The sequence below is a fragment of the Mesocricetus auratus genome, unplaced genomic scaffold (assembly GCF_017639785.1).
Source record: "Mesocricetus auratus isolate SY011 unplaced genomic scaffold, BCM_Maur_2.0 Super-Scaffold_100021, whole genome shotgun sequence".
In the NCBI taxonomy this organism is placed as follows: domain Eukaryota; kingdom Metazoa; phylum Chordata; class Mammalia; order Rodentia; family Cricetidae; genus Mesocricetus; species Mesocricetus auratus.
Genome location: NW_024429202.1, coordinates 23,847,951 through 23,873,838, shown reverse-complemented (window position 1 = coordinate 23,873,838; position 25,888 = coordinate 23,847,951). Strand labels below are relative to the sequence as shown.

The following is a 25,888-nucleotide window of genomic DNA, read 5'->3' as shown; positions in this document are numbered from 1 at the left end:
TGGGCATGGTGGCTAGAAACACTGGGCAAACCTGTGGGCTTCAGTTTCAGAGAGAACGTGCCCTAGGATCTTAGAAAATAAAATGGAGAGAAATTAGGGATGATCCCCGGTGTCATCCTTGGGCTTCCATGTTTACAGACATCTGCATAAATATGAACCCAAACACTTGTGTATGCAAGCACACACGCGTGCAAACACACATACAGAGACAAAGAATCAGCGTTTCTGAAAGGGTGTTTGAAGACACCATTAAATTATTATCTGATGCTATTTTTCAAAAGTGAAGGTTTCGGGGCCTATTCCAGAGTCTCTAAAAGAGGACTTGAGTCGTGGATCTGAAACTACACTGTAGGAATTGTATACATATGATGCTGGCTATTTACACTTTCGGGACCCATGCACCCCTCTATCCTGGAGATACTCAGGCTAGATCTGCAGTCACACTGCCATTGCCATAAGGACCTTGGTTAGTTTCTGTCAGCAGGGGACACTAGTGAGAGACTGGATGGTGGCAGGAGGGAGACAGAACAGGCTAGGTCCCCTCCTCATGTGCCTGTTGTCCCAGGAAGTATCACCAGCTGTACCTCGCCACTCCCCCAAATTCTGGTTGTTTCTAACAGCAGTGAGTTCTGGCTGCTACGTCCTTCTGTCTCTGCCAGGCAGCATGATGGCCGTCAGACACCAGCATCATCCAAGTCTGGATCCCAGCTCCACTGGGCTCTGCCCTCCTGAGGAAGCCGCACTTCCAGGCAGCTGCCTCTCCTCAGTGCCTTGCACTCCTGATTCATAGATAAAGCCCTCCTTTTCTGAGGCCCATACACTTCTGCCCTCGTTCTGTGTGGGGACTGTTTCTTCAGACCTTTTGCAGTGTGAATGCTCCCTGTGCCCTATCAGCTCTCTGATACTTAATACTCCAAGTAAATCCTCCATTGAGATCACTGATGTGAGAGAGAAGGGGAAAGGGAGGGAGGGAGGGAGGGAGGGAGGGAGGGAGGGAGGGAGGGAGGGAGGGAGGGAGGGAGGGAGGGAGGGAGGGAGGGAGGGAGAAAGAGCTAACAGACACTAACATTTTGAGTGCTAATGACTTGGAGGATTAAGGATACATTTCCCCCATGGTCTCCCTCAGTTATCAACTGTTGGAATTCCTGCTTTGGTACCAGTAAATAAGACTGATAAAGTAACATAAGTCACTGAGTTTTATTACATTAACATTTTTCTAAGAGCTTCCAGCTCCAAATGAGCTTGTTACAGAGTTAAGTTGTATTGTTGAAAATGAAAGATGAAGGAGTAAAAGAACTGAAGGATTCTGTGGTCATCCTTAGAAGACTCTGTATGAGTCTTCAGAGAAATACATTCTCAAAAGAATTTTCTTCAACTTAACTATTTCCATGGGATGTATGGCATGAATTATCTGCAAGAGAAAAAAACAATAAACTTTAGCTTTATATGTGTGAATGCCCATGATATCACATCAGGCACGTCTTGAAAATGACTTCCATCTTTGTTAGGATGTGGCTTCCACTTGAGGTATTTGTTTCCATCCATGCCTTATCTACAGGTTCCGGCCTCTCCACTTTGACTCAGCCTCTTCTGTCTGCAGATCCTTGTTGAATATGCAAATATCTGGAGCTGTCTCATAATGGGGACTCAACACATGTTGGAACTGGCTTGCCTTGCCTTCCTTCTAGTAAGCTTTCCTTCAGGATCAGTCTGTTGTGAATGGCCATGGCATTTCTTTTATGCACACATTTCACATCCAACTTTATGTACAATCCTTCCTTCTAGATAATAAATTCCTTGAGGGCACACAATGTACATTATATATCCTAGTATCCTTATTGCAAGTCACAGAACTTGCATAAAAGTAACTAACAAACTTTTAAAAATGAATAAATGGCCTAATGAATAGTCATCTAGTTCATAGGTCGTTCCTTCTTTGTCTGTCTGTTATATTGCAGTCATGTCCAGTTTTTCTACAAGTATGGAGGCTATAACATCTAAAATGCTTATATGATGTATACAGTGTTATAAAATTTTACTTTGTCTTGACCTGCATATGTGGAATGTATGACAGAATGGCCAACACAAACATCTTAAAGAAGACCTGTTTTAGCTCAAGGTTTCCAGTGCTTCTGTTCAGATTCTTGGCCCTAAATTGGGGCCAAAGATAACAGAGATGGGACATGAGCAATGTCTCATCTCATGGCAGACAGGAACCAAAGAAAGAGGGGCAGGCAGGAGTCAGTCTCCAAACATGCCCGAGGTAATTTACTCCCTCCAACCAAACCCCACCTCCTCATGTTTCCACGAGTCCCAAAAAGTACCACCAGAAGTCAGGCATGGGGGATTACTACTTTGGAGTCAGAAGCAGGTAAAGACCACATCTAAGTAAATAAATAAAAAGTTCTAGAGTGTAACCAGTTGGGGGTTATGGCATTTAACTCGTGGAGGCTGTGGAAGACATTGCATTTCCAAACCAACCACAGCAGAATACTGCCCACACGTTAGGCATATCCATTTAGTGCTACCAAGGGGTTGATTTTTCACCTTTCTCTGAGAAAACTGAGACTCTGAGAGCTTTACTCACCTTCCCATGGTCACATGAGACAGTGACTTCCTGGAAGTCTGACAGGTGCTCTTTTCACTTACACTGCGTAGTCCCTCAGGAAGCTGGTGATGATGACAATGATGAGCTCACCTGACAGACTGCTCTTTTCCCTTTCGGACACTCACTTCCACACCAGAAAGAACCTGGAGGAGTGACTCACAATTCCCAACCACAGTGCCAGCCTGTGTGCTGCAATTCTGACCATGAGTGTGATGATCACACCAGGGAGTCAGATGTCTGCTGGATTTAGGAAAGGATCCAAGGGTCATAAAGGGAAACAACACTGCTGAGGGCTGTTTGTTGTACTGGAACTCCTGCAGCATCTCTCCCTGCCCTTCTCCCCAGCTAGGAGCATGGCTACCAGAGGAGGAAGGACAGCAAGTGAGAGGTAGGTGTGGCTCACTCTCTTCCCCTTCTCACCCTAAAAAAACACTGAGGTTAGTGGCACTTTCTACAGAGGATTTATAGCCTGGACTGTTGACTTATAATAAAAAAAATTAAGAACTCTACAGAGCATTCATATACTTCAGACAGATACCGAGTTTCTCCAGAGTTTCAAATATAGTATTAATCCAGCCCTGGTGGTTTATAAGTTTGTCATCACAGCTAAGAAAGCTGAGGCGGAAGGATGGGAAGTTCAAGGGTAATTTAGGGAGATCCTGTCTCAGTACTAAAAGTTAAAAAAGGCTGGAGATATATCTGTGTGGAGGAGCATATGGAAGGCCCTCAGTTGAATTTCCAGGACCTGTCTCTTCATACAATACGCACAAGATAAATACTTACAAGACAAATATTGGATTAGGACAAAGGCCTAAAAAAGAATTTTCTTCATCAGTTAAAGTTACTACCATTGCCCAAACTTTTAAGCAAAGGTATTGACCACAATGGTTCCATCTTTCTCCACTGCATCCCTTCCTCCCCCACCTCTCTTCCCCTTTTTGTTGACAGTCTGAGCAGCCCTTTCTACCTCTCTCTGCTCTAATTCTCCTCCCTTTTTTCCTTTTGTGGAGAAGCAGTCTAACCATTTAATGAACTGATTTGTTTGTTACATCTGTTCTCCAACTTAATATGAACGGTTTACCCCCGGCTTGCATAAAATAAAAATCAGAAAGTGAATTTTTAGAACCAAGGCTAAATGAGTTATCCATTTTGTTGCTTCCTAATGTTACTCTAACAGCAGAGTATTAGGTTCAGTTTTTCTGAGAAATGTCTCACCCACCCACGTCGTATGTCAGAAAAATATGTACTTATTAGGAGTTGGCAGAAACTGTCAAAGGCCTAAAAACTAGCTGATTTTAAATATAAAGTCAGGCATTATGGTTTATACATATAAACCTACTATATAGGCTTATACCTATACTCCTTTACTGAGACAAGAGGATTGCTACAAGTTCCAGGTCAGTCTGACCTACATTGTGAGATGAAAAAAAAAAATAGTCAGCACTGACCAGTAAGTTAGTATTTCACTATTAGAGAAATAGGATATTTTGCTGTTATAAATTATTAGGTTATCTGGCAGCTCACCATGATTTTGGTAACTTTACAGGACTATGAGCAATGTTTCAATTTTTTTGACAAAAAGAAAATTAGCATCATGAAGATTAGCTGTTCTTGAGATAACACAAAGATAATCAACAACAGTATGGATTCCTAAAAATGAGCAAATAAAAAAAATCAATCAAACAAACTGGCAGACAGAAGTCAAACTGGAGCCATGCAAAGTGATGTAATGATGAAACAGGATCATTAAAAGGGTCACGGGGTTAATTACTTAACACTGGTTTTCATCTCCTGGAGTCAGCAAATGTATCCCAAGGTGAAGCAAAGGTAGAAGTTGGACCTTGTCAGAGGAGAGCCGTGGGACACAGCTACGGACAAAGGCAGCCTGAGAAAAGGGCCCAGAAGCTCTATGTTGAACTCATAGGGCGATACTGGAAGACATCCAGAAAAGGTGGACCTGGCTTTGCACTTCCAAGTCTGTAGTTTGGTCCAAGATGCTCCAGGTAACCTGGAAGCCGCAGGTGCCTGGACACAAATGGCCCCTTGAGGAAGCCGTACCCCAGCTGCCAAGCTTGATAGCCTGGTCAATAGAATTCACATTGTAGAAGATAACTGACACCCACAAATTGCCCTCTGATTTCACACACCCATGGGCATGCATGAGTGTGGGAGGGTACACAGACACACTTACACACAGGTAGTTAATTATAATTAAAGATGTTTACATCATAATTCCTGAAATTTGGATATTTTTTAAAAGCCTTGAGTGGAACTGGAACCAGGCTTGCAGGCATAGAGCTGTAATCACACACTCATGTAGCGGGCACAGGAGCATCTCAAATTCAAGGTGTGTGTAGTAAGACCCTGCCTCCAAAGCAAATTCTCTGAGGGGAAAAAACATAAAATGGATTTTTCTTTTAATGATGAAACGATAGTTGCTTATTAAGAAATAATTAGTACATCGCACACCTGATGTGTGCCTCCTACATTCTGGGGAGCCAGGGGGTGTCAAAGCCTTGAAAGAAAGATGCCACCAATGCTGTCTTTATAGAACTTCTGACCTAGTGGAATAGATATGGTGGCCCATGACTGTAATACAGCCCTCAAGAGGTGGAAATCATAGGACCGATGTGAGACCCTGAAAAGAAAAAGAAAAAGGAAAGAGGAAGAGGAAGGATAGGAAAAGGAAGAGGGACAAGAACAAAAAAGGCAAAGGCATCAAAGTAACTGTCCTCTATTTTCTACCTTAAAGTACTTAATAGATTAAAAAGAAGACAGGAAAAATATACTTTGTGGCATGAATAGCATCTTAATCTCATACTGAGGGTTTTCAAGGAATAGTGCCTACAAAACTATGGTATATGTTTCTACTTAGATCTGAGGTTATTTAGCATTTTCATCTGTTGTATGGTTGATGGACTGGAGTGCATGGTTTACAAAGAGTAGGAAGGCAGAAAAACTGAGTCTTACATTCTAGAATTGGACTCAGATTTTCAATGACCTTGTGCAGCTGAAAGACCTGTGCTAAATAGGCTGACGAGCAACTGGATTGAGAAACGTGTGGGGTTCATAATTCGGTTTTTTAAACCACACAAACTGCAGTGAACTGTTGAGCAAACATTTTTAGATGAAGAAATCGCCATCCAGCATGAATTGGATGCCCACCAGTGAGCAGAGCAATTCTGTTAAGAAGTTATACTTCAGGGCTCAGGTAACCACAATGGGACTGGAAATACAGAGGAGACAGTGTGTCTCCGTGCTACTGAGCAGTCTCTTCCAAGCCACAGTTCAGAACTGGGAGAAAGTGGTCTGCAGAGGGCATTTGGCCCCTGAACTTCTGTACCTCAGAGATTGCTACAGTGAATGGAATAACACACAAGCCACCCTTACACACATTCTCAAAACTGGGATTGGTTTAAGTCAATACACCTACTACTTACAAAACACTCTTATATATGGTTGGCTATGGTGGTACATGTCTTTAATCCCAGCATTGAAGTGTCAAAGATAGGTGGTTATCTGTGTTCAAGGCCAGCCTGGCTTACACAGCAAGTTCCAGGTCAGCCAAGGCTGCAAGATGAGAACTTGTCTCAAAAAAAAAAAGTTATATATGTAACATTGAAACAAGTTTTTCCATGGTCCCCTGTGAGTAAAGAAAGGTTTGGTAGTATTGAAACCAGAACAATAATGTGGCTTTCTTGGTGTCTTAATTAAATGGCAAGAAAATTGTGTTTGTAACTAACATTAGTGGCATAAGAATAGAACTGTTTTTAAAAATAGGGTCCCTAGAGCAACCCAAAAGCATAATAGCCTCAGATGATTTAGTCACAATGACTGTGCCCACGTGTATCAAAGACCAGGAAGCTGATAGCCTTCCAGAACATTTGGACTAGTTAAAAGTCAATAGCTATGTTTATTTGGGGCACAGGTCACGTTGTCACTCTGTTTTGCTGGCACTTGTTTTGCCAGCCACAAAGGTTTAAGATATCTCATTAATGTCACAAAGGGTGGATTACAGAAAAGTATTGGATTAAAATAATCATGTTAAAAATATCTGATCCCAGGGACCTCCCAGGAAATGAACCTTCTGTATTTTATCTATAATTTAACCCAGACCTAGAGATGGCTTATAGTCTCCTCTGTAACACTAATGTTCACTGGGTTTTAATCACAAGAGTAATAATTCACAGAAGCAATTCCTACTTTATAGAAAAGAAACACCACTATAAGGAAAGGCAAGCCTGATTATGATTTACTGTTTGTGATTTTTTTCAGTACAGTCAACCTTCCATGTAAGGATTCTGCATCCATGGATTCAGCCAATCATTGATACAAAATTGGGGGGAATACATCTACATTGAAATATACAAACAATTTTCTAAATCATCAGCATAGCACTTACACTGATTAAGCATGCTAAAGGTTACCTAAAGAGAGTAGGATGGTCCGTGAAGGTGCCACACAAACACACCATTCTTGGCAAGCCTTACACATCCAGACTTTGGTATCTGAGGGAATTCTAGGCCCAACCCCCCTCAGAAAACAAGCAATATTTCAGTCTTAGCATCTCACAGTCTTGCTTTAACCTGAAATTTGCTCTAAACCACCCACACCTGAAAGTCTCCTCCAAGCACGGTATATTTACTCAAAAGATTCTAGTTATTAGGAAGGGCTTCACCAGCCCCGGTTTTCCTCGCCAATGTTTCTCTATGTCAAGAAGCTAGTATCTTCGGTTAACTAATGCCTAAAGTTTTATTTGGTGACAACGACAAAGATGACGATTTCCAGGCATAGGTCAAAAAGATCTGCATCTCTCAGAATGGGATCTTGAGATACTGTTTTCAGTGATCTCCAGGTGAAAAGCCACTGTTTTAGAGGACCTCCCCACCTCCAAAGAAAAGAGCCAATGGCTGGGCTCCAAAGCTAATCCATCTTCAATCAGAGGACTTGAAACCAACCAATGGTGTTCACTTCTTTTTCAGTGAAAGAGAAGTTTAGTTAATTCTCCTAAACTCTGTTAACATCTCTGTCTGTGGATGAAAGCCCTAAGGGAATAGGGACCCTCAATACTGGTTGCTTAGACAGAAGAAAGGGACAATGACTGACCATCCTGACCTTTCTGCACTTTGAGGACACTTCAGTAGCCAGGAATCTGAGAAGAGGCCTGCCATTGGGATACAGGCAGGTCCAGACAAGGATTGTAAAACAGGAAAGCAGATATGATGTCACAGATACATTTCACTTCCATCAGAACCAGTCTTATTCGGCTAAACAGAGATTAGTGAAATGGAAAAGTAAATTATCTCTGGAATGCTTTTGCAAAATAGAGGGGAACTTTTCAGTTTGCTGACAAACACACATGCAAATTTTCAAGCACTTAATCATCACCTGTAAAGTTCTCTGGAATCTAAGTTGGTCGGGAATGGCAGGTTGTTCTAAGGAGGGCGTTTCCAAGGTTTCTTTCTTGTCAGCGCCCAAATCAGAGAGGGAAATGTAAGGCTCTTACTGTAGCTCCTCTAGCTTCAAAGTTTTGTTTCAAAACCCTTCAAATACCGTTCATTGGTTTCTAGTCTCCATGAAAAAAGACAGATATGGAAAAAAAATGAAGCTGAATAATTCAGAAATTGGATTATAAATGATGGATGTCACATATTCCATTAAAAATGCAATAGAAATTAGATTAAACCTTCAATTGAAGATACTTGGTGCTGAAGTTATGTATGCTAGTATTTAAGGGTAGTGTTGCATAAACAATGAATAATTAATAAGATGTTGAAATTTGGCTCAGACAGATAAAATACTGCAGACACCAAGAAACAGCATGAGGTAAAAAATGAAGAGCTGAGTGGTGGCACTCACCTTTGAGTCCAGCAGAAGGAACGGCAATTCAAGGTCATTCTCAGCTACACAGTAAAAGACCAGCCTGGGATTTGCGAGACCCTATTGCTAAAAATATATTTAAACACTAAAAGATGGAGAACATATTTGGAAGGCAATTCAACAGTATTACTTTTAGATAGACTAAAAGACATGCTAAAGAATATTTCCTTACAATAATTCAAAAACTTTTGCTGTCCAAGGTTGCATGAGAAGCTAAATACACATGAGCCCCTTTCCCAGAGCTTTGAGCCCAGACATCTGAAGTGCCAGTGGATGTTACCCTATAACAAGTTCTCTGAGAAGCTAGTCTCCCCGCTATGTGGACCTCTATGTGAGAAGAACAAACTTTGAAGACTGAGCACATTCTAGCATGTAGAACCTTTTTAAAATTAGAGAGCACATAAGATTAACAATAGAAACAAGGAATGATGTAATGAGTATTATTGGCCCACTACCCAACCTGAAGAATTTCAATTCACAATGTATTTCACTCCATTTCTAACAACTATGGCAATCACTGTCTTTCATGTTTGATCTCTGCTTTGCTCTGTGGTTTGCAAGAAAGTACTACAAGTCAACAAGAACCAGGAAATCAAGGACATGATTAGGGAAAATTCTAAAGAAAATCAATATATGTGAAGGCAAGTTCAAACCTGTTAGTAATCCCAGGGACACAGGATTTGTAGGTGTGGATGGTAAACAATTAAGGTATTGTACAATGTCAAGTGTTGGAGAAGGAAGACACAGAACAGTCACACCTGTTGGGAGGGGAGGGTACATTCACACATGTCCTAGAAAATAATATAGAATTGCTTGATCAAATCAATACAGTTATACACTGTTCCTCTGATGTTTGTTCCCAAAAGACATTTCAAGGACATTTAATCTGTTTGCTCAATGTGACTCCTAAGGATTTTTATTTTGGGGAAGGGAGTTGGGTTTTGTTTAGTTTTGTTTTGAAACAAGGTCTCTCCATGAAACCCTGGCGGTCCTGGAACTCACTATGTAGAACAGGCTACCCTCAAACTCACAGAAATCCTCTTACCTCTCTGCCTCTCAAGAGTTTGGATTAAATGTATACACCACCATGCATTAACTTCGTATTTTCTTGAAGCTAACAGTAGAAGCTGGAGGAAGTCTTTTGTCCATGAAGGGAGTAGATGGATAAAATGGGCATGTGCTTTCTCCTTGAGCTACTAGCCATCAAGCAATTGGCAGAAGCAGGAAACAACTCATATGGAAACATAAGATACATTTTTCAAAATCCACTCATGCATCTAAAATCTCTAGGCCTAGTGACACACACCTTTAATCCCAGCAGTTGGAAGACGGGCAGGTGGTTCTCTGAGAGAGCAAGTTCTAGAACAGAGTTATACAATAGAGAGAACCTGTGTCAAAAAAAGACATTAAATACAAAACAATCCTCCTATCAAAATACCATTATGTAATTTCAAAAACATGTATTCCAAAGATATACAGCAAGTATACTAAAAGTATTGAGAAATGGAAGTTTTGAAATAGGCATTGAAAAGAATACAAAAGAAACTAATCAACAGTGGGTGAACAGTGGGCCACACCCTGAGAACAAGAAACTTGACCTGAGTCCACTCCATTTCAAAGAAATCTACTGCACATCCTGCACAGCAGTCAGCAGTCAACTCTCAGTCCTTTAGTCTCTCTGCTTTCTATCTCCATAGCCTAGGCACATTTAATGATCACTTTTCTTTTGACAACTTTTCAGATTTTCAATCCTTGATATGTACTGGTAGATTCAAATTCCAGACACAAAGGAACCCAGCACTAGTGTTGGCATGTCAAATATTAGTTTTATTGTTAGCCATTTCCTACCTGTCACCTTGAAGTTGCTGATCTGACTGTATGCTTCATTGAACAACTAGAAGTCCTCAGAAAGTCAATTCTTGGTAATCCCACTTTACTTCAAACAAGTAGTAACTGAAGTCCAATATTTGTTGATTATTTCCTGTTACTCTGAAATGCTACCACTCTTTACCAAATTCCCAATGGAGTTGAGGATAACTCAACTTTGAACCTCCTGCCTCTGCTTTGCTGGCTTCAATCTTCAGCAACTCCTAAAACCAAATGCCTATAATCCCAGCACTGGGACCATGAATGCAGAAGAATCAGGAGTTCAATGTTATCTTTGGCAACATAGGAAGTTAGAAGCCAGCCTAAGTTAATGATCCTGTCTCAAAAATAAAGGAATGAAAGAATTGTTTTTATGTTATGCTAGAGTCTCCATTAGCCCAAGAGCATCCTGAATAAACTGCAAGTTTCACATCTCAGAAAACCTCTCCACCCCAGTCCCACTCTCTTTTCTTATCAGTTGGGTGCTGAAAACAATGAAACTCCTACTGGTAGAAAGCCTTTCTTCCTATCATACTGTGTTTACTTCTTGGAATTTATTACAGGATAGAATTGCAATGTTAAAGTAACTGGTTCCTTGTTTACAGTCTAATCTTCACACTAAAAATCAACTCTTTGTGATAAGTGATCCGACAGTCACCAAATACATCATCCATATGCATCACACTGTGAACAGGAGATGCCAGGGACAATAAGAGCTGTCCATTCAACCAAGGCATTATGCATTCAGAAGGCTATCTTTGACCATGGAGCTTGAGAGAGGTATTACACACTGTGCCCATTCACTAGACTGGTTCCACAGCAAGAGTACAAGATTTAGGGAACAAACCCAAAGCTTTCCTACAAGATGTCAGGCAAGTCATGCAATAGCTGCAAGGGAAATGAGATTAATAATAGCATGCTCAGCTGGACCTGGTGGCACGTGCCTTTAATCTCAGCACTCTGGAGGCAGAAGCAGGCCAGCCTGATCTATAGATCAAGTTCCAGGATAGCCAGGGCTACACAGAGAAAACCTGTCTCAAAAAACAAGCAAAATAATAAGAACAACAACATTCTCCTGCCTAACTCCATCTACTTCCATTTCTAGCTGATTCGCCCACCACTCAAGAGTGCAAAACAAAGCAGGCTTCTCTCGGATGCTCAAACAAGGTAGATCCAATTCCACTCTTCAAAGTACTGTTTGTATACACAGACATCAGCAGTTCTTCGTTATTCAATTTTTAGATGACTACGTTAACTCCTTTACATAATCAAATTTAAGTCTAGAGTTTAACTTTTTTTTTGTATTTCAACTCTCTAGTCTCTTCTTCCTTAGTAAGCTGCCTTCCCACCAACACTCCCACCAACTGTGCCTATTTCACAAAGGAGACTCTTCTAGGTGTTAAACACACTAGCCCACTTAATGGTGCGGTATTAAAAATGTTTCTATCCCAAGAACAATGTCAGTAGCCTTGTTATAAAGATTTTTATTTTTAATAAGTATTGGTATTTTAGATCTATGTTGTAAGAAAAATATAAATGGTTGCCACATGCTTTTCACCTAGTTTCCCCAGATTAATAGCTTTCTGCTACATGTTTCATGTATCTCTATTTCTATATGATACACTATCATGTCCACTTAACCAGTCACAAGTAAGTGACAGCTGTCACTTGGGCCCTTCGATTTCCTGAAAGGCCCATAACCTTCAATGTGTAAATGAGAACATTCTGTTGTCTAACTGCAGTACATTTATGAAAATCAAGAAAATAGCATCAGTATAACTCTCTCTGCTCAGCCACAGACAGACATGCGATTCTCCTCAATTTTTCGAGTAATGCTTATATAGAGAAAGATATTCTGGATCAGGTTGGAAAGTCCTATCTACTTTCATCAACAGTAGTTCAGGGAGGTGGAGAGATGGCTCAGAGGTTAAGAGCACTGACTGCTCTTCCAGAGGTCCTGAGTTCAATTCCCAGCAACCTCATGGTGGCTCACAGCCATCTACAATTCAATCTGGTGCCCTCTTCTGGCATGTAGGCAGAACACTGTATATGTAATAAATGAACCTTTAAAAAAGAACAGTAGTTCAGTCTCCCCCTTGGTTGTTTTGAGGTCCATCATCACTCTTGTAGACTAAGCTAACTTCAAACTTCCTATGTAGCCAAGGGTGACCTTGAACTCCTGATTCTCCCATGTCTACCCATCAAGTGTTGGGATTACAGATATGTCTTACCATGCCTGGCTCAGTAGTTTAGTATTCACTATAATCTTTTTTTTTTTTTTTTTTTTTTTTGGTTTTTCGAGACAGGGTTTCTCTGTGGCTTTGGAGGCTGTCCTGGAACTAGCTCTGTAGACCAGGCTGGCCTCGAACTCACAGAGATCCGCCTGCCTCTGCCTCCCAAGTGCTGGGATTAAAGGCGTGCGCCACCAATGCCTGGCCACTATAATCTTGATATTTCTGGTTAGTACAAGCTAATTACAATGTCCATTAGCTTATGTTTTTCTGATACATTCTCATAATTAGAGTCATGTAGCATGATAAATAAATGACCCAGAGACAGATATTGGGGTTCAAGCTTCAAGCTGAAGATCAGAAAAGCAAAGCAGTCAGCCACTAGCTCTTACCTCTACCTCAGCTCAGATCAAAGGGGAGATGCTCAAACTGCTCTCGACTTCATGGCTCTTCAGATTGACTCAAGCTGCTATTCTCTCCTTAACATGGATAGACTCCTGAGACTGACTACTGAAGACCTTGCTCTATCTTTGATAACTCTCTAGTGCTGGGACTAATGGCATGAGCTCTGTTCCTCTACTCTTTTAGATTGATTCAATCTCTTATAGCCCTGAGTGACCTTGAACTCAAAGAGATTCATCTGCCTTTGTCTTCTGAGTCCTGGGATTAAAGATGTGTGCCACTACTGCCAGATTGCTGTAGCTTGAGGCTGACTTTGCTTTCTGAATCCTCAGGCAAGCTTTAATAAATCATAAATAATATATCATCACAATTTCACTTTTTGTCTAACCCAAAGAAACTACTAAAATAAAAGAAACTATGTACAATAAATATATACAATTTATATAGGCAATAAGTTCAGCAACAATGTCTAGCCATTTGCATTTAACAAATGAGAAAATACCTAGTCCATTCACATTTGACAAATTCATAGAAAATACCTCATTAGCTACCCTATCTTGTTGAGTCCAAAGTCTTGTACCTAATTTACTTTCTATTCTAATTTGCATTATCAAATTATCTTTTAATGTCTCTCAAACTTTTACTCTTTACACCTCTTTAGTGAGTTTCTTTTCTGAGTCTGGTAAACAATGCAAACAACTAAACTAGTCTTCAACTCCCTCAGAGACCCAAGAAGGAACTATTGTTAACTGAGTAAGCAGGAAATGTGAGCAAGCAACTTCAAAACATGTGAGAAATGATAACAGCTGGCTATCTAGACAGTTACCCAAGGTTCTTCTACAACACTGGGGCATCCATCTTCAGCCTGTAGGCCTAGCATCTCTGACAGACTTTTCTGTAAAGCAAAATTCTGAAGGATTGTCCCACCTTGTCTTGGCAAGGTTTTATAGTCACTCTTTTGTGTCCTGTTTGTCCATTTTAGACAACATACTGCCAACAGTCATGGCAAGGGCACTTTCTTGCCCAGTGGCTTACTTTTGCCACAAAGAAAGTAAACTCCATGTGGCATTTCTTCAGTGCCCATCATCTTCTCTGAAATACATTGGTGCTCCCAGGAGCAGACATGTCTTATTGTCATAAAAATCTGTTATTAAAACATTTTTTTGTTTTTTTTTTTCGAGACAGGGTTTCTCTGTATTTTCTTGGAAGCTGTTCTGGAACTCCCTTTGTAGACCAGGCTGGCCTCGAACTCAGATATCTGCCTGCCTCTGCCTCCCAAGTGCTGGAATGAAAGGCATGCACCACCAATGCCTGGCTGGATTAGCCAGATGCATAGCTATGTGCCCTCATTCACAGCTATTCTGAAGGTTGCAGGTTGGGTGTGGTGGCACACACATTTAATTCTAGTACTCTGGAAACAGAGACAAGAGGGTCTCTGAAAGTTCCAACCAATGCAATTTACATGTTGAAGTGAACACTTTCTGAAGCGCAGAACAAGCAAACAGTATATTAGAGCCTGAGGCGGTATTATCACATAGCCCCGAAGCTTGAGACTAGAACAAAACCTCCCCATCTCTTGAAAGTGATTCTGATGGCTATTCTTAGTTGTTAATTTGACTACATCTGGAATCAACTAAAATCTAATAGTAGAGGGCATACTTGAGAGAAATGTTTCCTTAATTTGAAATAGGAAGACCCATTTCTAATCCACATCTTGAGGCAGGAAGGCACTCACCTCTAATCTGGGCCACACCTTCTGCTGGAATCCTATGTAAGGACATGGAAGAAGGAAGCTTTTGCTTTTTTGCCTGCTTGCTATTGCCTTGTCAACAAGTCCATTATTTCACTGGCAGTAGAGCCTACTTTTTCAGGATTCCAGCATCTACTGAAGACCATCTGAGATACCCCACCTTGTGGACTGAGCAACTTCTGGATTCTTGAATTTACCATTCATAGCAAGTCATTGGACTAGCTGGACAGCAGCCTGTAAGTCATTCTAGTAACTCCTCTTTCTATACATACAGAGATTCATTCTATAAGTTGTTTCTATAGAGAACCCTGACCAATAGAACTGATGATAGTTGGTTTTCATTTAGAAAGTGGGCACACTTCTTGCATAAAAACTTCTCTGAGCTGTGTAAGGTGGTACATGGATTTTTATCTCAGTACTTGGTAGGCATCGGCAGGCAAATCTATGATTCTGAGGCCAGCTATATAAATTCTGGCTTATATAGCAAGTTCCAGGTCTATATAATATGACATAGTCTCAAAGGAAAGAACAAAACCAAAACCAAAAAACCTTTTTCCTGGCTCCACCCTGACAGACACTGAAATGGAGCTTAGAATGGGATGCAGAGTTTCATTCTAAGAGAACTGGATGACAGGCACAAATTTCTTAAACAATAAACCTGTTATCTCAATGCCCTTTTGTTGTGTTTTGGTTTGGTTTGGTTTTCGAGACAGGGCTTCTCTGTGTAGTTTTGAAGCCTATCCTGGAACTAGCTCTTTAGACCAGGCTGGCCTTGAACCCACAGAGACCCACCTGCCTCTGCCTCCCTACTGTTGTGATTAAAGGCGTGTACCACCACTGCCCAGCTCTTAAGACTTTCTAGTACTCATACAATTTATTTTCTTTGTTAAAATACTTCAAAGCTGACTCCAAGTGTGTAATAGTGGCAAGGGGCTTGCTTAGCGCATGGGCAGCCCTGTGCTAGACACCCAGCAATAAACACACAGTTAGCAGCTGTCTTTTGTGACACCCTTCTATGGTGCCTGTTTCTTTGTTACAGTCATAGAATCTTGTGAATTGTGACCAAACTTTGTTTTAGATTTTTTTCCATGTAATAGGAGAAGTTGAGAAATGGTTTGTTGAGTCAATATAAAAACAAACGCAGACAGGCATGGTCTCAAATCCTCTAGTCCTAGCACTTGGGAGGCAGAAGCAGGAGGATCTCTGAGTTTGAGGCCAGCCTGGTCTACAGAGAGTTCCAAGACAATCAGGACTACAGAGAAGCCCTATCTTTAAAACAAACAAACAAACAAAACACTCTTATTTAATTATGTAAACTGTTTACAAGATTTGAAGACTTTTGAAAATGAGGCTTGCAGTCTGATGACTCTGGATCACATCAAATTATCCGCATATCCCCAGTATTATCTTGTGGCATTTATATCATAGATCCCAAACATTGCTTTCTTTGCTATCCCTTCCTGTATTGTAACTATTTGTGGTGTGAAAAAATGATGTAATTATCAGAGACAATAGGCTTATCCAGGGAGAGGAGGTCCTCTGGCTTATAAAAGTAGTTGGAAGAGACTTGGACAGCACACTTTAGCGAGCTGAGGCAAGCTACCACTACAAAAAAGGGCTCTCTTCTCAATCTGCCCAGAGAGAAGACCTTCACAGAGGTGAGTGAACCACACCAACAGGCCCCAAATAGCCCGAAAGTCTCTTAAGGAAGTTGCAGGTTCTTTCCCAGGACTAGAATAAAACATTCACCTATAAGTGGGTTTCCTTTTAAATAATGTTCTCTTTAAAATTGTGTATTTGGTTTTTGTGTCTCATTCTTTTTCTTTATTAACACCTTTAACTGGTTAGGTAAAATGTACATATCGCATTATTTATTTTTGGAGACAGGGTCTTACTATGCAGCCCTGACTGGTCTGGGTCTGGCTGTAGATACCAGGCTATGGTTGAGTTGGAAGAGATCCTCCTGCCTCTGCCTCTTAAGTGCTGAATTAAAAGCATTTGCCACCACACCCAACCTTTTTTATTTTATTGTATTTTGTTTGTGACAATGGCTCACTATATAGCCCTGGAGAGCCTGGCTATAGTTCATTTTCTAGTCAGAATTTCTGTGGTTGTGTATGGTAGTGTGTGCCTCAGAGTATAGATAGAGCTCAGAGGATTTGTACAGGTGAATTCTCTCCTTGAACTCTAGGACCCAAAGACTGACCTTAATCCATTGGGTTTGTACCTTTTGTCTTTATCCCTTATGGTAATCTCCCAGACCATAAATCAAATGTTCTTGGGAACTATGATGTTAATAGTTGCATAGGAATCGTTCTGGGTGGACCAGAATTATATTTAACTGGTTCTATAAATTGCAAAACAGAAGGTATAGCTACGTATATTGCTTAAGTTCAGATCTTGTTCCTCAGTACATGCTATTCAAGTTCAACCTTCCTTTTTTTTTTTTTTTTCCTAATCAACAAGTTCCCAGTAACTTGTTCCTATTGCTTAGGGATTCCATCTGCTGAATCCATGGATCTCCTTTCAACATAAGGTTAAATTTTTGCTTTCAAAACATATGTATTTTAAGGTCATAAAGTAATAAGACATCTTTGGCTATTGTGATTTTTTGTGATGATTGAATAATTTTCACATGATTTGCAAACCTCTGTGTCTGTGCTCAAGATGGAATGCCAAAGGTTATGGTGTTTCCTTCTTATAAACATTTACAAGGGTGACCTAAAAATAGAATTGTCACCCAAGAGAGGGAATTGAAGCTGGCCTAGAATCCTGTCACATGGTATAACTATTTTAGTGTCTCAATAGAGCTAGGTTTGTCAATCTTCCCCGGATGTCAGCAAATATTCTAGATCTTGGGGCCTCAAAGAGTGACAGCTGGAGAACATGTAGTTTACTAGCAAGGAATGAATTGCATCATCACTGATTGGGTCAGGAGAAAACTGGAAATTGGTATTTTTGTATACAAGGGCAGGGAAGGTAAATCATGATGAAATTTTATAAACAGACTAAAAGTGTTCAGGAAATGATGGTGTGAGCACAGCTCTACTAAACTATTGACCAGCCAGGGTCTGCAACTGTAACAGGATACAGTTAACTTGACTTGGGTCATTTAAGAGGTAATTGCTATAGTTGCTGACAACAGAAAGTAGGAAAAGATCCTAGCAAAGCATCTGAATCAGTAGTCAGGTCTTATTTCAATAAACTTATAGGAACAGTGGGAAATTCCATTACCAAACCAGAAAATGTCATAGACATTTCTTTCCCTTTATTCTATTTAGTGCTTTATGCATTTTTTTAAATGAAGAAGACTAAAAGCACAAATATTCAAATTAACAGATGGTTGACTGCTCTCAGCCAAAGCAATAAAAAGACTTTACAATTCTCACCAGGAGTGTATTTAGTTACAATTCAGTTCTTCAGTCCTTTTTTTAAATGCACTGCATTATGGAAGAATCTTTTTCTATTCTTCTCAAGTTTCTGATCTCTCTTGAAAATGTCAAAGCACAAGAAAAGAATCTTATTCTTTTCATTCCGAGATAATACTGGGAGTGTCTGTCTCAGGGATGGGAAATTTTCATACTCTTTATCCTACACTCTAGTCCTTCCCTTCTTGACCTCACTTCCTTTACAGCATGCCAAGTCCCCAAGCAGAATTAAGCATTCTTCTGCAGTGTTCCAAGGGCACCCACAGGAAACATTTAATTATGCGCTGTCAACAAACAATATTTTACTTATGTACATTTACATCATATTTGGGAAGTCTTATTCATGCCTATACACCCATATCTTTTGTTTGGTGTTGTTTTTGTTTGGTTCTTTGTTTTTTAGAGATAGGGTCTCACAATGTAACTCCAGCTGGCCTGGGATCCACTATGTAGACAACTCTGATCTCAAACTCACAAAGATCTGCTAGCCTCTGCCTCCTGAGCACAGAAATTAAAAGTCTGCAGCACCACTTGGCCCAATATCCACATCTTGTAACCAAATGGTCATTGGAGTGGCAGTATCAGGTGTCCTGAAGCACATGGTAGGATCTCTGCACACGGCTGATAGAAGAGGAGAACTAAGCAAATGCTCTGCGCATTCCTACAATCCTTAACTTTCTGGGATACAGGCCTATGCCATCATGGGTTTTTTTTTTAATTGATTGTTAAATGCTCTGACTTCCAGGGCATCTTCCCAACTGTCCTGGGTCTTTTATGATGTTCATAATGTAGGATTTGCAAACTCAGCAGTCTCCAGGAATTCAGAGACTTTTTTTTTTGGTGGTCAGAGCCAATGAGATCTCGTTACTAGACATGAACAGCAGTTTTTCTAGGAGTAGGAATGCGTTGATGCACTGGACTAGAAACAGGTCTTGTCTCTCTGTGTGGCACACCTATTTTATGCTACCAAAGGCATAACATGTGCATTCACTCTGCCTCCAGTGATGAATTTCCTTCAAAGGACAGAGTCTGGGGTCTTGGGACATTCTCAGGCACCATCCTGCATCTCAGAACCATCCTGGTGATCCAGGAGATTGTGTGCTCTTGCACCTGCAGATCCCAATTTTATGAACGGAAAAATGTGTCCAAGAACGCAGTTTTCAGTTTTGACTTGCTCATTTCAAAAACTGTGTTTCTTCCTACCTGTCCTTTATAAATTGGGGGTAACTCTTGGATGGAACTCTGTGTCAGTAAAATGCAATCCGATGATATAAAGGCAATCACTTGGGTTATAAAATTGCTTGGGAAAGCAAGGTACATTCCAATTGAGGACTTCCCCTAAGGTTTGCCCCCAGGGTCTGTCTGAGAAGAGTGACACTTTTCTGTGACCCTTTGGATGAAATGTTTCTCTTGTTCTTCCTGCGTTGTTTCCAAAAGTATAAAATTGGATGATTTTTTTTCCCACACCTTTGAGTTGGGTTTCTTTTTTTATTGTTGTTGTTTTGCTTTGTTCTGTTTTTCAAGACAGGGTTTCTCTGTAACAGCTCTGGTTGTCCTTAACTCGCTCTATAAACAGGTTGGCCTCAAACTCACAGAGGTCCATCTGCTTCTGCCTCCCCAGTTCTGAGATAATTTTAAACAGGGCCTCACTATGTAGTTACTGGCTAGCCTAGGGCTCAGAGAGGTCTGCTTGCCTCTGCTTCCTGAGTGCTAGGATTAAAGGTATGTTCCACCACACCTGGCCCTACTGAGGGCTTTACAGAGTTATAATTTGGTTTTGTTGCTGGAGACCCAACTAAACTTGTATATGCTAAAAAGCTCTCTAGGGAGCAACTTCCCATCCCCGGCATAGAGCCAAACCGAAGCCAAGCCAGGCATAGTGGTACATGCCTTTAAGCCAGAACTCAGAAGGCAGAAACTGCCCCTTTCATTCCACTTCTGAATGTTCTGCTCCCTCTCCCTCCTATCATATTTACTGTTATAAATGTAATTGTTTAGCTTAGTGACTTTTGTTTTTGCAATATTCTAAAAATATCTGATCTTTCACTATTACTCAGAATCTTCCAATAACTCCATCAACTCCAGATGAAGTCCAGACTCTTTAGCAGGGTTGGGGTGGGAAATGTTTGATAGCCAAAGGGATGAAAATTCTATCTTGAGCAGAGGATGAAGCCAGAGGGCCTAGCTATGATCAAACCCTGATGAACACCCTGTTAAAGAGGAAGGCTGCAAAGGACATTTGGGGTTTTTTTTTTGTTTGTTTGCTTTGTTTTTGTTTTTCAAGACAGGGTTTCTCTGTATTGTTTTGGAGGCTATCCTGGAACTCGCTCTGTAGACCAGGCTGGCCTCGAACTCAGAGATTCATAACCACTGAACCATCTCTCCAGCATGGTTCTTTTGCTGTGCTGTTTTGGTTTCGTTTTTTGTTTTTCCAGACAGGGTTTCTCTGTAGCTTTGGAGCCTGTCCTTGAACTCGGATCTACACACCAGGCTGCCCTTGAATTAACAAAGATCTGCCTGCCTCTGCCTCCCAAGTGCTGGGATTAAAGGTGTGCAAAGGATATTTGGGAAAACAAAAAAAATGGGTGTACAAAAAAGGATTTTAGGTGGAAAATTACTTGATAATATCTAAATATTTAGTATTTGCTATGTGAATTAACAATTTAAGAATTTAAGAAATCAATAATTAACCAGTGTTGTAGCACATACCTTTAATCCCAGCACTTGGAAGGCAGAGGTAGGTAGATCAGTTTCAAATAAGTCAGGGCTACACAGTGAGAACCTGTCTCAAAAGAAAGAAGTTCACAACATGAGAACTTTCTTTACATTTTCAAAACCTTCAGAGGTATTTGCACTGGTTTCCCTTACTCAGTGTCCTACAGTAATTAACAGAGTACCCAGGTAGCAATGTTTTCTCATCCTGCCCAAGCAAATGGCACCTGTGTTAGTCAGAGAAAAGTATGGTCTCTGTAGCTTTCAAAAGCCTGAACATTCCTGTGTCTGCAGGAAACAGATCAAGAACAGTGTGATGTTCTTATGTAAGGCTGTTGATGGTGCTTCGGTCAGTGTCTGTCTGGATTATCTACAGCCTAAATGCCAACTCTGTCGATTAAATATGTCAAGTGCCAGCCTGGCCAGAGCACGCACAGACAACCTTTAACATTTAGTTATACTTCGTTTCTTTCCTCCAGACAGATTAAATTCTCCTTTTCTAAGCTATTTTTTGCTTCCTTTCAAACTGGCATAATTCAACATGCTCTAGACAGTCACATGGAAACTATAGCCCTACAGAGTTCCAATTCCCAAATGATTTGTATTCAGGCTACAGAACCACAAGGAAAAATTTTGCCAGGTTTTCTAAAAATAAGACTTCTCAAACTAGATTTCCTCAGGTACCAGAATGTGAACCACAGGATATGAAAATGCTGAATTATTTGGGGCCATAATAAGTCCTTATTCAGCCTGAAGGAAATTATTTGGTCACAAAGTGAAAAATACTATTCTGTTGACCAATCTGTCCTGTCACTTCTTAATGTGCACACTGAACTCCCAAGGAAGCTGTTAAAATTAAAACATATTTTCATCTGGTTTGAAGATTACCCAAGACATTTAAATTTGAGAGGAGAAAAAAATGCCTATCATACAAATTAAAGAGAATTTTAACTTTTTTAAAAACTTTGAATCTCTGACTCAGTTTAATTTTAGAGAGAAACTATTACCTCTAGTGACTGTATCTGACAAGTTAATATCTTTTCTGCAGCCAGGCTTGCTGAGGCATACCTGGAATATTACTACTTGGGAGGTAGAACAAGAAAGAGCAGGAGCTCAAGGCCATTCTCAGCTACAGAGTGAGTTTGAGGCCAGTCTTCATCATATGAGAAGACCTTATCTCAAAAACAAACAATACAGAAGCCATAAAACCCAAAAAGATATTTAATAATGATCCACCAGAGCTCATTCATGAATATTTGTACCTATAATGATCTTCTATATGACTGCAAGTTTCTGTGTTGTCTGACTCTATATAAAACACAATAGCCTACATATACCTATTAGCCTCTAGACTTTCTCTTAAGGTGAGATCTCTTGAAAAGTTTATTGCAACAAACTTTAGCTCCTCGCTGGAAGTTGCTAAAATTCCTACAGAAATTTTGACATAGTATTGTTTTTAATCTATCAAAACATCTTTGACTAGTCCTATTTCCTTTTCTTTTTTCCTTTTTGCAGTACTGGGGGTAGAACCCAATGCCTTGCTGTCCACCGAGCCATATTCCCAGCTTTTCTTTTGTGTATTTGTGTGTATTTGTGTGACACTTGCAGAAGCTAGAAGAGGGAGTCTTCTGAATCCATAGTTAAAGAAGATGGTAAGCAGCTGGGCGTTGGTGGTGCACGCCTTTAATCCCAGCAGATGCAGGCGGATCTCTGTGAGTTCCAGGCCAGCCTGGTCTCTGTTCCAGGACAGCCTCCAAAACAATACAAACCCTGTCTCGGAAAAAAAAAAAAAAAGATGGTAAGCTGTCTAACACATGCTGGGAACCAAATCCAGGTCCTCTAGATGGGCAGCACTTACTATTATATATATATATATATATATATATATGTATATGTATATGTATATGTATATGTATGTATATATATATAATATTTTTATTTTTTTATTTTATGTGCATTGGTGCATATATCTGTGAGAATGCCAGATCTGTTGGAACTGGAGTTACAGACAGCTGTGAGGTGCCATGTGGGTGATGGGAATTGAACTCAGGTCCTCTGGAAGAGAAGCCAGTGCTCTTAACCATTGAGCCATCTCTCTAGCCCCCAGCACTAACTCATAACCACTGAACCATCTCTCCAACATAGTTCTTTTGCTGTGCTGTTTTGGTTTCATTTTTTGTTTTTCCAGACAGGGTTTCTCTGTAGCTTTGGAGCCTGTCCTTGAACTCGGATCTACAAACCAGGCTGGCCTTGAATTAACAAAGATCTGCCTGCCTCTGTCTCCTGAATGCTGGAATTAAGGGCTGTTTCTGGGTTTAAAGACAGTATGACCTCTGAATCCTCTGGCCTAAATCTCCAAATAATTGAGGTTACAGGCCCAGTGTGAAAAAGAAAAAAAACCCTAATGGTTACCATAGGGCATGTTTTAACTTTTAGTTAACATATGTTCATTAAAAATTTAAGTGTACTATGTTTTTCACCTTAATATGTTACTCTAAACAATACAGATAGTGCCCATTGCTGTTTATCCAGGTTTTTTTAAACCTTTCTTAAAAACAGCAATGGGAGCTCATCCTCTGCCCAAATATTCAAACACTTATCAGCTTTATCCATTTTCCCATACCAAATATACTTGATTCGTGCATACCTTAGTGTTCTAGGTTGATAGCGTGATGTGTGAACTTTCAGTGCAACAATCTTGCTATGTGAGTGCTGTCAGTCTCTTTCATGGCCTCACATGATCTGACAACTGTGAAATCTTCCTTTCATATACTTGGCACAAATGGAATTCATTGTTTGTGGATGTGTTGTCCCTTTATCGCTGGATTTGATCTGTTGCCTTCTGAGGTCCTTAATCTTCCATACGTACCTTTTATATTCCTATCCCCATTATCTTTTTGTTGTTGTTGTTGTTGTTTCCAAGGCAGAGTTTCTCTGTGGCTTTGGAGGCTGTCCTGGAACTAGTACTTGTAGACCATGGTGGTCTCGAACTCACAGAGATCCACCTGCCTCTGCCTCTGGAGTGCTGAGATTAAAGGCGTATGCCACAAATGCCCAGTTTTATCTCAATGATCTTATAGGTATTGTTGTTTACATTTGGAATATGCTGATAAAAGCTCAAAGGATGAGCTTTGTTAAGTAGCTTCCAGTGGGCATCTTGTTTTGCAGAAGTGGTTGTCTTCCATTTAGGGATTCTGGAGTCTAAACACTAGTTTTTCAATGTTATTTTCTTTCTTCTCTTAAAGTCTGGCCCAGTATTTACGAGCCTGTTACATAGAGGTACTTAATGCTCCAAGAACAAATGGGGAAGGCCTATATTAATTTGTTCCACGGGGATCTCCTTGCTCAATGCTGGGATGGATTATTCCTGAGAATCAGCAGGCTTCAAACTACCCCATGACTAGAACAGTCACCCTCTGCACACTGATAACCACTGCAGCACAGAAAACCAAGTGAGCAGCTGCCAAAAGGACAGGCCTTCTGAGAATTTACTGGATGGGCCAACAAGTCTCTATCTGGTTTAAGATGCAGTCTTTCAGCTGAAGATAGGATGAGGTGGTAGGTACTTCCTTGTCAAAGGATAAGACCCCAAGAGTTGTTAGTCCTCCCATGAGTCCGAGCCCTGCTTCTGGTGTTCAATGACAGCTAACTGAATAGACACATTGGCACTACCTGCAGTAATTACAGGATCTGTGGACTACTCAGCTCATAATTTCATCACTAGTTCCACAAGAAAACTACCTAAAACACTGACTTACCTTTGCTTACTATTTGTTGAGCTATTTTAGCTCACCAAATTCCCCTTTCCAAAAGGTTTCATTATCCTGTTTCACTGTGTTGACCAACCTTTGGAGTAAGAGGGGCCAATTTAATATGTCTAAGTATGTTATTATACAAAGTGGCCAAGCTATTCACTAATTGATTCTGCCCGTATTTTTCCCCAAGCTGAGGTTAATACTTACCCGAAGTCACTGGTCATATGAAAGGTTTTAATTCCATAATACTGAATCTGTCTTCTGTTGGGTTTCCTGGTCTGATCCACTTTACTTTCCCATTCCAAGACTTTTAATCTTCCTGTATTTTCTCAGGACTTACATAATTTAAACATCACCCCATTTTACCTATATTTGTAAAGGGAGATATGTCTCAAGCTGCCTTGAGTTAAATGGATCCCCAAGCAAGCAAGTTTTAATAAGAGTTACTTTTTGTTGTTGTTGCTTTCAAGGTCTAGCCTGTTTTTTTTTTTCAAAAGCACTTACTTTACTTAACAGTGTGTATGTTTATAAGAAAGTTGAATAACTATGCAGAGTCTCTAAATAGAAATGCCAAATACATCCGAAAATGCAGTACACGGGGAGAGGGCACAACTTGATTCTTGTTTCTCCAGTCTAAAGTGCGGGGAAAACAGGAAGCAAAGGGCTTCAGTGTTACTGGAAAGCCGTGTTCTTCAAAGCAGGTAAAGGTCCTGTTTACCAGTCCTCAACGGCTGAGCAGAAAGGGTTTTCACATGATGAAAGCTGCCCCGTGTACACAGAAACAATTGTGCTACAGCTTCACTTAGAGGCCTAGATTCAGAGAGGACACTGGAACAGAGGACTGGAGATGAGCAAAATGAGAAGCTTAGCTTTTGACGCAATAAATAAATAAATCAGTCCTTGATAAAGCCGAAGATTCTTAGTTTTTAAAAAAAAAAGGCTTTCCCTTAGCGATGGCAAACCTTTCATTATCTGTGAGTGAGCAGCCTGTACAAAGAAAGGATGCATGTGATTTCGAAATGCCACAATCTTGCCAACTGCAGTTACCAGCATCAGCAGTTTGGGGGTGTAACCTAAGAGAAAGGGTCGGGAAGCAACAAGCCTCAAAAAAAAAAAAAAAAATACAGACTCTTCCCGCGTCCCAAGGGCTAAACTCTGCGGAGAGCCTTCCCACGTGGAGGGAGGGTGGTGACCAGAATCCCTCATCCCAGCCTGGGGCCGGGCGGGCCGGGCACTGGAGCGGTGAGTCACCCGCC

General features: G+C 40.6%; 1 protein-coding gene and 1 long non-coding RNA gene across 4 annotated transcripts in view; one reads left to right on the top strand and one right to left on the bottom strand.

Annotated features, from left to right (window-relative positions):
• Window positions 1–1,178: 1,178 nt before the first annotated feature.
• Window positions 1,179–25,845, bottom strand: LOC106022305. The gene is made up of 4 exons (XR_005870061.1): window positions 24,840–25,845; window positions 8,468–8,554; window positions 2,588–8,174; window positions 1,179–1,411 (listed from the first exon to the last, which is right to left on the bottom strand). It is a non-coding gene; the product is annotated as an uncharacterized LOC106022305 (long non-coding RNA).
• Ptp4a1 (protein tyrosine phosphatase 4A1) overlaps window positions 2,881–25,888 on the top strand; it is a 31,459-nt gene continuing 8,451 nt past the window's right edge. The window contains exons 1-3 of one of the 3 annotated variants that reach the window (XM_040729196.1): window positions 2,881–2,996; window positions 11,460–11,521; window positions 14,859–14,973. The gene's annotated coding sequence lies outside the window, so the exon portion shown is untranslated. Of the gene's footprint in view, window positions 2,997–11,459; window positions 11,522–14,840; window positions 14,974–25,888 lie in introns of all 3 variants that reach the window. The other 2 variants (XM_040729195.1, XM_040729197.1) reach the window with 2 other exon arrangements.